Genomic DNA, 16,072 nt, shown 5'->3' with positions numbered 1-16,072 from the left:
GCTCCTGCCAGAGGACTCCGGGGCTGCTTCAGAGAGCGGAGAGATTGGGATGAGCTTGCGGCGACTCATGGGAGGTATTTTGGAGGGAACTGATAACAATGCATCCTCTACTGTAACTTGCATTTTAAAATTATTAGCCTGCTAGTTCAATACTGCGGTCATGCCAATGTTTCGCACTTTGATGCTGAGGTCGGGGCAGTTCGGCCTGGTCACACGCTGTCCCTCATGCCATCTTTACAATCCACGGGTGAGCTAAGAGCGGTCACTTCCACCCCATCTCACTGAAACTCGACAGCGTTTCGAGATTCCCTGGACGGCACAGAGCGGCCACAGCCAAAGGAGTGGCGCCAGGACACGCCGCGGCCCCGCAGGGAGCCGGCCGCACGGGGGTGGAGGCCTCGGAGCCCCCACCAAGGGCTGCTCCGGCTGTTGCTTCTGCTGCTACTTTTAAGATCCCGCAGATCTCGGAGGTCTGTGCTTCTGTGACTCGGGCTGCCTCCCTCGGGACGTGAAATCAACCCCATGGGTAGGGACGGTTGTCTTCTAAGTATGTTTCCCCATCTACAAAACGAAGCAGAGAAACGTCGGACCGCTACTACTCGCCAACAGTGGCGGTTCCGCCCAGCTCTGAGAGCCCCGGGGCGCCCAAGCACGCTGCCGCGCCCTGCTCTTCTGCGCAGTGTGCTCATCCCCGGATAGCGAGCCGGAGGCCCTTACTTACCCAGCCGCGGCCTACCAACCACCTACTAAGTGCAAGCGCTTAGTTTCTACATTGACGGAGTAACGCACATATCCACGCACATGGGCAAACATACTCATACTGTATAAGATTTGATATGATTTGATTGATTGATTGATTGATTGGCTGATTGCTTGATTGCATTTGGTACAGCATCTCACTGCACAGCTCGGCCTCGTAGTGATCCTCCTGTTGTCAGTCTCCCCCTGCTGGGATTACAGCCGTGTTCCTCCAAGCCCGCACTCAGTCGCTGGCTCAGCGTGCCCTGGGGCTGGGGCCAGCATGGCGTGAGGGACTCGGGATCGAACCCCGGTCCCTACAATTGCCTAAGCAGGCACTTATCTGTAACATTTTATAAAGTGTAAGAACCAAATGTAAGTACTGTGGTGGGGTCGCCAAGGGCCACGCCCGGTGTCTTAGTTTGAGAAGAGCTTTATGGGAGCCGAAGACTAAATAGGAGCTAGCGAGACAGCAAAGGGCAGAAGAAGGCTTTGGAAACATGCCGGGACAGGCTGAGCACCAGAAAGAGGGCGGAGGACGCAGGCGCAGTCTAGAGCCTCGTCTTTCCAGCCTGCTGCTCCCAGGAAGTTCTATTTGCCATACCTTCTTTTTTTCTGCCACTTTTCTGTAATGTCCTAGCAGCTTAATAGAAATAAATGAAATTATACCAATACATTTGCAAAAATACCCTAATGTAGTGTCTACCTTTTTTGTTTTATAATCATTATAAATAAAGTTCTATCAAACTTGATTTTTTATTATGCATTCATTATTGTTAATAATTGAATCACTTTCCATTTTTGGTGTTTGTTATTTTTCATCACCTTTCAGTGACTATTAGTTTTATATTTTGAGTGTTGACATTTCAATTTTTTTATTATTAATTTTATTGAGAAACAAGTAGCAATGAGACAGGTTCAAAACAGGTTAGTAGGACAGTTACAATAATTAATACCTTGTATATTGTTGTCTTCATAGTAGTTATGCATAGAACAAGATGCAGACATGATATCCGGTCCAAACACTATTAGTACAAATATTTCTTCTCCTTGAATTAAAAGAAAGCAAATGTATATCTATCCTGTTTTGTATATACAGATACAGAATGGTCCTTCATTTAAATTTTAAGCACATTCCAAGAGTAACAATCTCATAAGACACATCATCAAATTGCCTAGTACATCAACTTCAAACAGAAGTCCTGGGTTCAAGTTCTGGTGCTAAGAATATCGTCTTTATCACCATGTGTAATTTAATTTAGCTTTTTCTTTTATTTGTTTTTGAATTTTTTTCAACGAAATGGCAGTTAAGAATATATTATATTTGTTGTCCTCAAAATTACATTAAAATGTGTACATAAAACCCTTAGCCCAATGCCACACTACTGATAGCAGCTGTTATTAAATCAATGCCTATCTATGTTTAAATAGAGCAGACGTGCCTGATTGATTGAATTTTGAGGCAGGCTCAACAATGGTTTCTTTGTTTACTTTAGTGTATTTTAGCACCAGTGATGTACTTATAGAACTCTTATAAAATTACAGTGTATCCAGCTCAATTCATTCATTCACCTGTTTTACTTGCTAAATGCCAGCTTTGTCCTAAACGCTGTCTTGGGAACCCGAGGTGCTTAGGATCCAGAGAAAGAAACAGACAAATAAGCACAGGATGGCCACGTGAATCAGCCACCGTCCACGCCGAGGGCTCCACTGAGCGCAGACAGCTCACCGTAATCACCATAATCAGGCCCCGCCCCTTCCTCCCCCTCTAGGCTCCATTCCCCTCGTTCTCCTCGCTCTCTTTCTCCCCTAGCTAAGAATGTTTTCCCGGCCCCACGCTCCTCTTTTGGCTCTAGCACTTGCTTCTCCCTACCAAGGACCTTTCCTCACTGCTTCCATTCTTCCTCCATCTCAGTCTAAGCCTCATTTCATCAGGGAGCCCCAGGACCACCTGCTGGCCTGTTGTCCTCGATTCGTCACTTCTGTCCTAGGACACGTCGGCAGCGTGCTCTGGCCAGCCCTGCAGGCTGAGAGCCAGTGCAGGCGGAGCTTCGCGTCCATCACGTCACCGTGAGTGTGTGCAGGGGGCAGAGGGCTGCGCCGGGGCGCCAGGTTTGAGTCAAGGCAGATGGTGGCTTCTCGGTTGGGTCTCCGCGCTAAGTCGGGGCTCACCATGGGGCCAAGGAGAAGCTACAGGGTAACCCTGGAATTTGGTCCCAAATGCAAATATGGGAGACCTTCATCTTGGGTTCAAATTGCGGCCTTGTTGCTCAGCGGCCATGTGCCCTGAGAACAGGGCGTTGGCTTTATGGCCCGAGTCTTTCTCATCTGGGACATGGAGAAAACAAGCTGGGTGGCTGCTAGGTAGACCTTAGATGGCGTGAGGATAAACACAACTTAGCGCAACACTGGCGTGTTCAGACCGATGCAGCACAGAGTGCCCGGAGCTACTTCAGAGCGCGGCTGCTCCTATCTCAGGCTGCAGTGAGGGGCAGCAGTCTGACCCGAAGCTGGGGGCAGCTACGAGGAAAACTGAATAGCTGCAAAGTCGGGAAGTACAAAGCGCCAACAGCAGGTTTTTGATTTAGTTTCCTTTCCCACAGTATTCAGAGGATGTAAAAATAATGGGGGCTTTTTAACCAGCCACCAGCCTTCAGGTTCAGGCAGTGCCTCACTTAATCCTAGTAACTCTTCTACCTGTGAGTCATTCAACTGCAGAGGGAGAAACTGAGGCACAGAGACAGTCGGAAATAGACTGTCAGCAAAGTCAGAGCTGAACGTGAGCAGCAGGATGGACTTGTCGACCTAAGGGGAGGGCCTTCATCACCCTGCTCAGAGCTGCCTGTGTGGGCAGACAGGCCTGCGCACTGTGTATGCTACAAGTATGAGTTCAAATCCCCATGACACCACTTACTATTTGTGTGACCATAGTGAGATTTTATTTATTTGATACTGGGGATTGAACTCGTGACCTTGCACTTTCCAGGCAGGCTGTTATGCCTCTGAACTATCTCCCCAGCCCCAACCATAGCAAGATTTTCAATCCTCCTGAGCCTCTGTGTCCTCGCTCACAAGGACAGAAAAGCAATGAAGTCGTCTCCTTTGAAGAGCACTGTGACATTTGATTAAGCCAGCACATGCAGGCCCCTAGCCTTGTAAAGCTGAAGTTCAGTGGATGGGACCTCACACAGGAGCCCTAAAACCCACAAGCTGCTCTCGATGTGGTTGAGATTTTATCAGCCCTGATAGCTTTTAATTGAGAAATATGCATCCGTGATAGGTAATCGATCTGCTCGCTTGGCAGTCAGGTTCCAGATGAAATAAAGCTAAAGGATGATGCAAAGAAAATATACAAACAAATCCCACAGAAGCCAGATAGACCTGGCTGCCCTCGCCACCATGGTCACGAGACTGCTCTTGGAGTGCATTCGCAGGCAGTCTTCCGCCTTAGTCTGGACCCGACTCCCCACCCTCCCTCGCTGCTTGGCTTCCTTGGGTTACCCTTGAGGCTTGCTCTCCCTCTGTGAGAAAGCAGAGCGGCGTCTGTCCTGAACTCTTGCTGCGTGGGGGCTCCGCACGCCTCCCTGGCAGGCATCCTCTCTTGGAAGCACCTTGTCATTTCCAAGCTCATGCTGAGATAGGATGTCAATGGCTGGTGATTTTGTTAAGGAAACAGTTCAGGACATTTTGCAGATCCTGGGAAACATTCCTAGAAAATTCTCTTCTGTTTTGCTGGAGTCCAAGTGGCCAGGTCAGCTTGGGGCTCCTCATCGCACATGCATTTCCTCCACCTTCATGGTGAGGGTCTGAGACTGTGTTTTACAAAACCTCATCCTAGGCGTGGCCAGAGAGTGTGGTTGACGGGAAACAGCCTAGACGCAGTCTTCTTTCAGTTCAACTCCTAGTTCTAGTAAGTTCTATCAGCTCCAAGGCATCAACTTTTGCATCTATAAAAAGAGGATCTTACCGTAGTTCTCCTGTAGTTTGACAGGCGCATTATAGCACAGGTAAAGTTCTGGCCTTGCTGGCTTTATACACGAAAACCTTGCAACATACAGTCACAATTATTTTGGATGTAAGTTTTGAGTCAAAAGTCACAGACGAGAGTAAGTCAGATCTGTCAACTTTCTGTGAAGTGTTTCCTGTAGGCTTGCGATAGAGCCACATAAGCCGAGAACCAAGCTTCGACTTTGCCATGACATAGAACCCTGAGGATGTTGCCCCATCCAAGCCCTCTGAATTTCACTTTCTTCTTTTGTAATCTCTTCAAAGAATGTACACGGGGCTGTCCTGATAACATACGCAGGGCCAGCCTGATAGCTCAGTAGACTAAAGCGCCTGCTTAGGCAGAGTGCAGCAGCCAGGGGTTTGATTCCTGGCATACCGTGCCAGGCCCCGTCCCCAGGGCATGCTGAGATGGTGACTGGAGACTGGGCATGGTGGTGTGAACCTGTAATCCCAGTACTTGGGAAGCTGAACACAGGAGAATCACTATGAGTCTGATCTACATAGTGAGACCCTCTAGACCCTGTCCTAAATACAGGGGAAAAAAAGATTGTACATAAACACAAACGTCTTCTCAAAAGAGCTTTTAGCTTTAAGTGAAGAAGCAAACTTGTTACTAGATTCCGCTGCTGGCTTGTGTCTATGGAGACCTTGGCATTAGCGTGATCTAACCCTGATTCAGTCCATCACAGGGCTAGCAGATGAGAAAAGCCTATCGGAGTCATTTCACTTTATGTGTTCATTTTACAGAGGTAAAATCTCTAGATTCTTGGAAGGTAAGGGATTTATTTGGAAGGACAGGTGGTAAAAAGCTGAGCCAAAGAAGAGAACCTTATTTTCCTGGAGAGACAAATATTCAGCCCTTCTCTGATAGCGCAAAACAGAAAGGCAAAATAAGTAAAGCAATTGGTTCAGGTTAAAGATAAAGATGGAACTGGGAGTTGTGCTGCACGCCTTCAGTTCTAACTGGGAATCTGAGACGGAGTATCGCGGTGAGTGTGAGACCCGGCTGGGGCTGCATAGACAAACCCTGCCTCAAGACAACCATAGATGGATGGATGTGCAGATAGGCTGATAGATATCGAAGGAAAAAAAGAGGTGGACAGGCAGGGGGAGAGAGAAGAAAAAAGGAAAGAAGTAAGGGAGGAAGGAAGAAGGGAGGGAGGGAAGGAGGGAGGGAGGGACAGAGGGAGGAAGGGAAGGTGACAAGAAAAAGAGGAGGGATAGAGGGAAGAAAGGCAGGAAGAGGAGGGAGGGAGGGAGGGAGGGAGGGAAGGAAGGAAGGAAGGAAGGAAGGAAGGAAGGAAGGAAGGAAGGAAGGAAGGAGAAGGACAGTGAAAAGCTAGCAGGACCTTTGTCACCCAGCGGTTCCCACTGGAGTCCTTTGGGTGAGCGGACTGAGAAGCCGCCCTTGCGCGAATGGAGAGGCAGGGCCAGAGTAGAGACATTGTGGACTCGTGTCCCAGCTCTCCCAGCTGGGGCTGCCCAAAGTGAGAAAAGACTCTTGATGTCGCCATCTTCAGTTTCCTAATGTCACCTTCTGCTGTGTACCGAGAAATGATTGGGACACAAACAGGAGGATACTGGGAATTATTAGCGTACAGACCTGGAACACAGGAAGGACTCGATACACTTAGTGATTAGTAAGTGTGTCTTAGGCTATCATTTCATTTTTCTCCCATTTTTAGAGTAGTTATGTTGGAGTCATCGATTATTTTATATTTTTTTCAGTTGAGCACCATAACACTAATGAGATGTTGGAAATAGTTTCAAGATCAACTAAGCCCTAGGGGCTGGGTAGCGGGCATAGGATGACTGCAGTGCACGCGCAGCGCGGGTACACGCGGGTGGCACGTCAGGAGGTCCGCACACTCCCTCCGCCCTTGTCATTGCCCACCTTTTCCAGAGGAGGAACGGGCAACCAAAAGGGCTGGGTAACTTTTGTGGACCAAGACTTCGTTCTCGCATGCTGTGGTTTCTGTCCAGCAGGAAAGCACTAGATGCGAAGCTCTGGCCAGAAGAGCCAAAATTCTGTACCCCCAAAAATCTTTTGAAGAAATCCAGGAAGGTTTTGTCCATTACGGCCTTTTGGTTTGGGGCCAGCCACGAGAAGCCCTCGTCCCGCACCCCGCTGAGCACTCGGATGGCAGGCGCCCGCCTCCACGCCTAGCTCCTAGTCCCCTGTAAGACACTGGGCACCGCAGGTGTAAAAGTAGGTGATGCGCGAGTTTACACGTCTTCTTTTTTTCTCCTTCTTCCCAGGATGAACAGCGCTGCTGCTCAGGAGACGCCTTGAGGAATATTGCTCCTGGACACGGATGGGATCGTCTAATTAAGGTAAAATACATTTTTGATAATTAAATATCCTTACTTTTTTTCTCTACTCTGGTGGTTTTGGCGGACACGAGCATTTTGGTGGCTACGTGCAGTGGGAGAGTGCAGTGTTCTTCTCTTTGGCCTTGTGTTAAACCGTGTGGATTAGATGGCGGCACTGTTGACAGGGCTCCAACAGGAGGCTTCATCGCGGTTGGCAGAGGTGACTGGCAGTGGCGCACCAGCCTGTTTGGCTTGAGTGGATTGCCTTTCTTCTTTATAAACCACTTTTCAAATCTAAGGTAGAAAATCGTGCAATGTATCCATCTTTTTGAAGTATTGTTCTATAAAATCAAATGATGTCAGAAGTTTTCCTTCATGGAAAAAATAAGTTAATGGAGGAAATTTTCCCACTTTAAATTATGCTTCCTCTGTTTTCTCTGGGGCCTTTGAGCCTGGCTCTTACTTGACCGTCCCTTTGCATGTGCCAATGAATGAATGAATTGGTGATAACGCACCCAGCAGTGGCCACGGAAGAATTCAAAGTAGTGGACACGCTAGGATCATGATGCAGTTTATTTCTGAAGATGTGAGTGCCCACTGTGGTTTTCTGTGGCTGCTGTCCCAGCCACCTAGTCATGTTTTCTGCCCCTAAAAATTCCCCTACTTCAGATATTGGGGTTCACGTTCTCTTTCCCTTGGGGCTGTGCACACCCACAGTGTTCTGTGACATGCAGGTATGACACCACCTGCAGAACCTGGAAAAACACTGTCGGGATCCTAGCTTACATATGCAATTTCAACGCAACTGTATGGTACTTGTTACTGTGATTCCATTTCCCATGAGGGCCTTCCAGTGCACTCTAGTAAGAATCCTCACAGGAGCGAAGGCACACTGTCCTGCTCATCACAGCAGAGCAGAAGCTCACCATGTGGTCAGCCCTAGATAACCTGAGACTGAAGAGGCCCAGGACTTGTCCAGTCGGTGTGCGCTGCAGACTATTCTGGAAAGCTTCCAAAGCTATTTGCCCTTCTAGGGAGACTGACCCCGGCAAAATGGCAAGTGACTTGCTCCTGCTCCTGCAAGCCCCAGGTCACAACACCTCCTGGATGGCCCAATAGGTCTGAGAGAAGGAAAAGCAGAGTTGGCCGGTCCCTGAGAACCTGCTCTGTGCCTTGGGGTGGGATGCGCAGAGCGCCAGAGCCAGTCTTTTGAGTTAGGTGCAAATGTGGGTAGGGTCAAGAAGCCTGCAAATTAGTGGACTTAAGTAGGAGTTGGCTGTTGTGGAGACCCAAAAAGTAAAATTCAGGTCTGAATTCAAGGATCCATTGGCATAGCAGGATAAAGCCAAAAATCAGGTTTTCAAAGAAAGAAAAACTTCATCTGGGTAACCAAGCCTTAGAGCCCCAAGAGAAATCCCTTGTTAGTCTGCAGATGTCAAGCGACACAGAGAACAAATACAAGCCCTGGATTCAAAGGGCAAAAGCAGATCTTCTTCTGAGAAGGCAGAAAGGTGAGACAGAGCCAATGGTTGGGAATTAGCTATTACCACTTGCGGATCACTCACCGTGTGCTAGGCGCTGCTCCATGGCAGCACATTTAAATCCATTTAAGATTCCTACTGATGCTTTATACTCAGCTTTCAGAAGAAAAAAACTGTGGCATGGAGAGTTCAAGTGACTTTCTTCAATTTGTACAATTGGGAAGCAATAGAACTGGGATTTGAACACCTATAACGTGGCTCCAGAAGCCATTTCCCAAATGACCACAGTGTATCGCCCCTGCAGTGTACAGAAAACTGTTTTGCACTTGCCTCGAGCAGGTGGGGATGACAAAAGCTGATTTACCCAAGTAAAATCCTCTTTTCCTGAGCACTGCCCTCACCCCCAGCTCCCCACTCCACCCTCACCTTCCCAGCTACCTACAGGATCAGCCTCTGTTAAGCATTCTTAACAAGGGAGGGCAACAGCGCAGAGACCCATGGTGAGGGGCTCACTAGCAGTGACCTGCTGCTACATCCGTGGGGCTTTTCCCCGTCTGAGGGAATGAGGTGGCTCTGAAGACAGCTTTCGGGTTTGCATTTTCTGCCACTGCAGTCTGTAAGTCAGTGCTAGCAGATACACAGGAGTGGCACTGACAGGGCTCGGGCAGGAGCAGAGGTGCATCTTTTTCTGACAGCTAATGTCAAGGGGTTCATCTCTCGAAACTGAAAGCAGCCCCAGGGCCTGATGCCAAGAGGCAGAAGCCACGTTCTATCGCCTCTGAGCTGGGACCAGGTGCGTAACCTTCCGTGGCATTTCCTGGCCTTGTCTGTGCACCGAGTTGGTTGACGTGAGCTTGCTTCACCCCCAGTGCAGCAGAAGACTGCACACACTCTTCTTTTTGGCTGGCCCTGTTCCCAACTGAGCACCTAGTTCCTGAAATGTGGGGATTCTGTACCCCTGGGCCTGTAGAACTGAAGCTCTGAATACTGCAGCTTGCAGGCAGAACTCTAAAATGAGACTACCAAAATCAGACCAATCTACCACCTCACCTACATCCCATTAGCAAGTACAGATGTTCTAAATTAAGAGTGGCATGGCCCTCTCTCCTGCTCCCCTACATCTCATCTCCCCAGTCCCTGCCTTCTGGCAGGCAGCCCTTTATCCCAGAGCTGTGAGGAAAGCACTGGTGATAGCTCGCGTCCTTGGTCCCTTCAGCCACTTCCTGCAACATCCCCACTTCTAATCTAATTTGAAGGACGCAGCTTGACGGGGCATAGAGGGTGGCTGCCTGCTTCTCTGGGCTGCATTTAGGATCCCCTTTCTCCATGGCTGACAGTGACTGCCTAGCATTGAAAATACTCGAGGGTGTTCTTCTGGGTAAAAACCAGTTTAAGAGCAATGCCCTGACCAACCATTCTGGAATTTGCTTGCAAGAAAACCTATGGTCACTCTTCTTTTTGGTGTAGGAAGCTTACAGATTTTAAGTTAATAGAATGAAAAATAGTGTTCAGGTGACTGAAGTTGTGGTTACTTTGAGAAAGTTCTATTAATGTTTCAGAGTCAATAAGACAAATCAATAAAAATGACAACCTAATAGAGAAGATGTCAATGATGTTTCATACGTCTCACAAAATAAGAGCGTTGATGCCTCAGTTCCATTTAACATCTCTTGCCCAGGAGAAACAACTTGCAGCAAGTGCAAGCTAGGAGATGTTTAGCTCTCCTGTGCCAACTTGTCTATTTAAGCCTTCAGGGACTTTCTGACTTTAGCAGTTTCCATGTACTCCACCACTCTAGATATGTTCTTATACTTGTTCCTGGAGACAGAAAGACAAAGCACGTGGCTTCCCCTGCTCCCAAGGAGCTCTTGGGCTGGATGAGAAGGCATGTGTTCACAGTAATAATGCAGTGCAGAGTGCAGGCAGCAGGCTCCAGAGCTTAGCTAGGGACGCCAGGGGGACTTCTGCAGCAAGTCCAGGGAGACAAGTGGGGAGCTGGGGCAAGACCGGACCAGAAGCAGCGGAAATGGAGAGAAGGGGATGGAGAGGGGAAAGATTCCAACTGACTTTGAGCAGCAGAGGGGAAGGAAAGGGAATTCAGAAAATTAAACCTCTAGGAAAAGTCATTTAGATTTTTCCAAGTAATTGTATTTTTGCATTTTTTTTTCCCTGTTTGGATCCTTTTGCAAGGTCCTTGAGTCCCTGGTCATTCATTTCAGCCTCTGTTAGGCCAGCTGTAAAGATTACCTGCCTGGTGTATTGAGAAACATACTACCAATTAAAATGATATTTTATTGATTTTATTGACTTTTATACTTATTTGATGCTGGGGATCAAAACCTGACATTCTAACCATGTGCACTCTACTGCTGAGTTATAAGCCCAACCATGAAGCTGATATTCTAAAGAATATGCACTCTTCTTTCCTTTTTATCCTGAAACACTTCAGGAGTTAGGGTGCAGGTGTGAGTCACACATAGCCCCTCTAGGGGCTGCGGGTGAGGGAGGCCCTTTGGAGATCTCCACTGGGCCTCGTTTGCTTTCCAGGGTCTCCATGATGTGATATTAGGAGGCGGTGGCCACCATTATGAGAGATATTCATTCTGATGATCTTCAGAGATACAATTTGTTGAGCAGTTCTGTCACATCCGCCTGCTCTCTGCTTTTCTCTGAAAGCTGACTGCCTTTCAGCTGTTTGATTTCTCTCTCTGCAGTAGGACTGTGCCGGCAGGGCATCTGGAACTCAGGCATTAGCCATGGAACACTAAACTGACCCAGAGGACTTGTATAGAAGAGTCAGGCAGGATAGGAGTTCGGGGTCTAGAAGGGAGGAATTCTATGGATCCGCTGCATAGGAGCTGGCACGGGGCTGCTGGGATAGAGAGGTGTCATCCACGCTGGTAGCCAGGAACACAGCGTCGGTTGGTGCAAGACTAGCAAGTGTCTTTCTTTCTAAGATAGAGCTATGGATCTTTCGATTGCTGGTGGTAGGGTTCATTTTTCTTGGGGTTCATGAGAATTTGTGGAGTGGGGCACAATGTTAAATGCTCTGGCTGTGGATCCATGAGGTGAGATGCTGAAGCAGTGGCTCGGCCTGCTCGGCCCCAGTCTCAGTGACCAGCCTGAGGCCTGGCCCTCAGCAGTGCTGGTTTCCTACCATGAGCACTCCTGTGTGGAGGCCTGATCAGGGCGGGTGCCACCAGTGTCACAGCCAGATGGGCTCAGCCCTGGAGCTGGCCACTAAGAGATTACACTCTCATGTCTCCAAGACTCCCTAGGGCTCCAGTTAGCTTTTAGCTTCTTATACAATAGGTTTTGAGGAAGTCCTAAGATTCTACATTGCTAATCAGCTGTCAGGATATGGATGTTGCTAAACTCTGCACTATACTTCATTTCAGTAGGACAAACCCAGCAGGGCAGGCAGGAGCAAATGGTCCTCTGCAGGAAGCTGGGCAGACATAGGGCAAGTGGCCTAAGGTCATGTCCAGGTGAGGTAGGTATGGGAGGGTGCATTCCTGTGCCAGGAGAAGCCCCACCTTATTTGGGGGACATGGTTATGCAGCATCAGGCTTGAGATCACCTGGGAGCAGAACTTGGAAATCTGAGCCCATGTGTAAAGGCTTGCAGGCTCCTCACAGTCCCCATGCTCAAGTCCAGCTTCTCCAGTACAACCACCTTGCCCTCGCACTCCTGCCAGGATGCCTGCTCACTCTGTCTTGGGACTGGCAGAAGCCTATAACAGTCTTTGCTCTCTGCCTCCTTGCCTCTCTGACAACTCTGATTCATCTTTTGAATTTCTTTTTACAATCAGCTTCCCTGTGAAATTTAGAGCAATTATAGCTTGTCCATATTTAAGTCACTGACCACATTTCTAAGGATTGAAACACTCCAGTGTGGGGTATTGTTCTCCTATAACCAGCAAGGCCTGGAGAACTGGCTCTTTGCTTGCTAATTTCTGCATCTTATTTGGATGTAGTGCAGTACTAAGTTTTAGCACTCACTTAACAAATGCTCGTGAAATGGAACTAAGAGTGGTTGGAAGGAACAGGCTGAGGATAATTATGGCCTGCTCTAGAAAAGGCCCTGCAGACCCAAAGAGCCTGGGACAAGACAACTTTGGAATGCCAGGGGTGGCCTTTACCTGGGGGAAGGCGGCTTCTTAAGTAGGATCAGTTGAACTTTTATGTTCCAGGTCTGAGTGAGATCATGTTGTATTTATTTTCTTGTGCTTGGCTTATTTAGCTCAGTATCATGTCCTCTACATTTATTTATGTTGTAGCAAATAGCAGAATTTTCTTTTATCACTAAATGTCCATTATAGATGGATATATACCTTTCCTTTATTCACTTGTTGATGAACCTTTAGGCTAAAGCCCTATTCTAGTGTAAATAATATAATACTAAGCATGGGGATGTAGCTATCTCCTTGTTATGGCGGTTCCATTGCCATTGGGCGTTACACCAAGCAGTGGCACTGTTCAGATGTTACAGAAGCGAGAATAGAAAGTGGGGGGGGGTCAGTAGAAGCTAGAGAAGGTGAGCTGAGGAAGCAGGTGGTGGGAAAGCTTGCTCGCGGGTCACAAAGCTGCTGCTAGAAAAAGAGAATGTGGCCTGCTGGCCTGCTGTGCAGGAGGGTGACAGTCATCAACCACAGTGCAATAATATGCTTCACGCTTCAAACTAGCTAGAAGGAATTTGATTCATTTACCAGGAATAACTATTCAATGTTTGAAGTGATGATTGTATTAATTACTCTGATTCCATCCTTAGACAATGTAGGTATGTATCAAAATGTCACATGGTTCCTCATAAAGGTACACAATGGTTATGTCAACTTAAAAAGTAGCTACATCGTACAATAAAAGGAGGGGCCGAGCACCCATGTGCTGATGTGCTCCTGTAGGTGCTTCGCGTAGAACCTGGTGAGCAGGTGCTCTGCAGAAGTCAGGTCCCTTCCTCTCCCCCGCCCCCATTGCCCCCTTTAGAGAAACGAAGGTCAATGCCGAAAACTTAGTAGGAACCATTTCCTCACTTGTTCATTCATATCTTGCTCTTCGAAGTAACATTTCTCCGTATGTTTTCTATGCCACGCCACCCACCAGCCACAGCCGATAGAGAAGTGAGCAAAGCCGAGCCCATCGTCTCCAGTGCCTCCAGGGTGGGGCTAGAGAGTTCCGCAGAGACAAGAGTAGGATTTTCTTTGCTGACTGCACCCATTTATATTAAGCATTTTATTAATTCTAGCAAATATTACCTGATTTACGAAATGACTTCCATGCATAATCATATCACTGCCAAATAACAGAGATTCTCAACACTTTCTCTAAACTCCCGAGGGAGAGAGAGTTTTGTAATGAAGAATCTGGAGGGGTGACGTGGTGTGTGCTCCAAGTGTCAGTCAACTACCTCAGCAGCGTCTGAGAAAGAAACCCCAAGTCAAGCATATTCACACTTCCGCAGCAGTAGAAATGTCCACGCTACGTCACTTTGCATCAGCTCAGATTGATTTTTGTATTAAGTGATCACGAAAAAACATTCAGCTTTCAAAGTATTTTGGATTTCACATCTGTAAATGAAGTCTATGGATTTGTGAGACCTTTTTATTTCTAATATATTAATTTTATTTCATCATCTTATTGAACCAGCTAAACCCACTTAAACGTATTAAGCAATATTGAACAGAGTAGATAGATGAACTTGTTTTACATCCAAAGGGCGCCCCTAATAAGTGTTGTTTGGTTTGTAATTTAAAGTCTGAGCATTTTTCGTATTAAGCATTACTTTGTTTTAATATGAAAAAATTGTAAAGTTATTGAATTTTATCAATTGCATCTGGCAAATGAGGCAGTAGCCATCCACCTTCATATCCTTACCCCGCAGATGAACTTCTGCTGAGATCTCCCTGGGTGGGAAGCCAAGTTTATGGATCAGAAATACCAGATTACTGAGCTTCTTTGGAGTAGTTCCCCTAGGGTTTGAATACAAATTCATGGTTCAGATTATTTTCTCCATTGTCTCTCCTTGTGACGCGTGCTGCCTCTTGGGGGTCGTGAGTCAGGCTCCCTCGTGGGAGGAGTTGAACGGTTTGCCAGGCTTTTGCCCCCCAGCGCACATGTAAGGGCCGCACTCGCCTGCTATGTGGTGAAAGCCTGTAGAAATCCTCTCCGCAAAGTGTGTCTTTTGGGAAGACAGTGCTTCGAGATATTGCTGTGACTTTTCCGTTGCTGGTCTGTTCTTACTTTCTGTAAATTTCAAAACTTGATTATCTTTTATTCAATTACAAATTTTAGAAATTAAAAGAGATGATTTTATCCTCCCCAGCTGTGAGCGCGTATGTTGAATTACCAAATTGATGAAGTTTTTATTTGCTCTTTTAATTGTCTTTCTTTTTTTTCAAGTTGAGATTTTATTACGAGAGATTTGATTCGGGCCAAGATGCTCATCAGCTTATCTTTCAGTGTGCCAGTTTTGGAACTGGCATCAGCACAGCTCGATTCCTGGAGAACCCGACTTGGCAGGGCAGGGCAGGGGCGACCATCCCGTCCAGTCTACCCGTTCAAGGGATGGCAGCCCTCGAGTCTCAGCCGGCAAAGCCATTTGTACAAGTTCAAGGATCAGTAACAAAAGTGAGCTCCGCCTAGCTCGTGGGGTGCCGTCTCTAAACAAGCCCGGCTAGGAAGCGTCACACAGCGCGGTTCCCTGCCCTGCTGATCTCCTGACTTCACCAGTCTTGACTCCCGGGAGTCTCCTGGGGTTCGGTGTCCAGCCCGTGACAGCACACAGCAGCCTGAAGGGTGCGGTTGCAGAGCTTTCCGCTCTGGTCCCATGGCTATGTCATCCATTCGGCACATTGATTTGACACCAACTGCAGAGAAAAAGCCAGCAGCTGGTCCCAGGCACCATCTCTGACACTGCCTTCTTTCTCGAGTTTGTACTTGCCTATAATCCTTGTGAAGCGTTGTCTGAAATTAACCGGAGGGGCCATCTGTGGATTTTACTGTCGATGAAAATTACCCAACGCGACAATAATGCTCTGACTCTGAAGAGTACAAAGCACATTTTGCCGAGGAAGCCGGCCTCCCAGATTGAGGAGTCGGCCGCCGGGGCTGCAGCAGATGCTCAGACACTGTGGACAAACTGTGACATCGTGGTCCAACTGCAGCCTGTGAAGGTGCTGCTCCTCTCGTCAGCATTGCTCAGTATGCCAAGGAAGGCTGCTGCCTGTGTGAATGCCCAGGCATAGAAAACCACGTGTTGACCTTCCGCGAGCTTCTTCCAAGAACTGGACTTAATGAAATGCCTGTTATTTTTGTAGCATCCACTTGAGGCTTGATTAAACAACTTCTGCTTTTAAATTTTTTCTGGGAAATGAAAATTTCTTGTCTGTTCCTTCATGCATAACAAATAAACACAAAGTAATTAGTGTACAGAGCTGAAAAACAGGGATGCCAGGAGTAGGGGTGCTGGCCTCCCACCCTGTGGGCCTGGGTTAGGGCAGCCAGGGAGAAGGGGGGAGCTCTGCTGCACAGAGC

Source organism: Octodon degus, unplaced genomic scaffold (assembly GCF_000260255.1).
Source record: "Octodon degus isolate 3935 unplaced genomic scaffold, OctDeg1.0 scaffold00049, whole genome shotgun sequence".
NCBI classification, from domain to species: domain Eukaryota; kingdom Metazoa; phylum Chordata; class Mammalia; order Rodentia; family Octodontidae; genus Octodon; species Octodon degus.
This window is presented reverse-complemented; position numbering follows the sequence as displayed.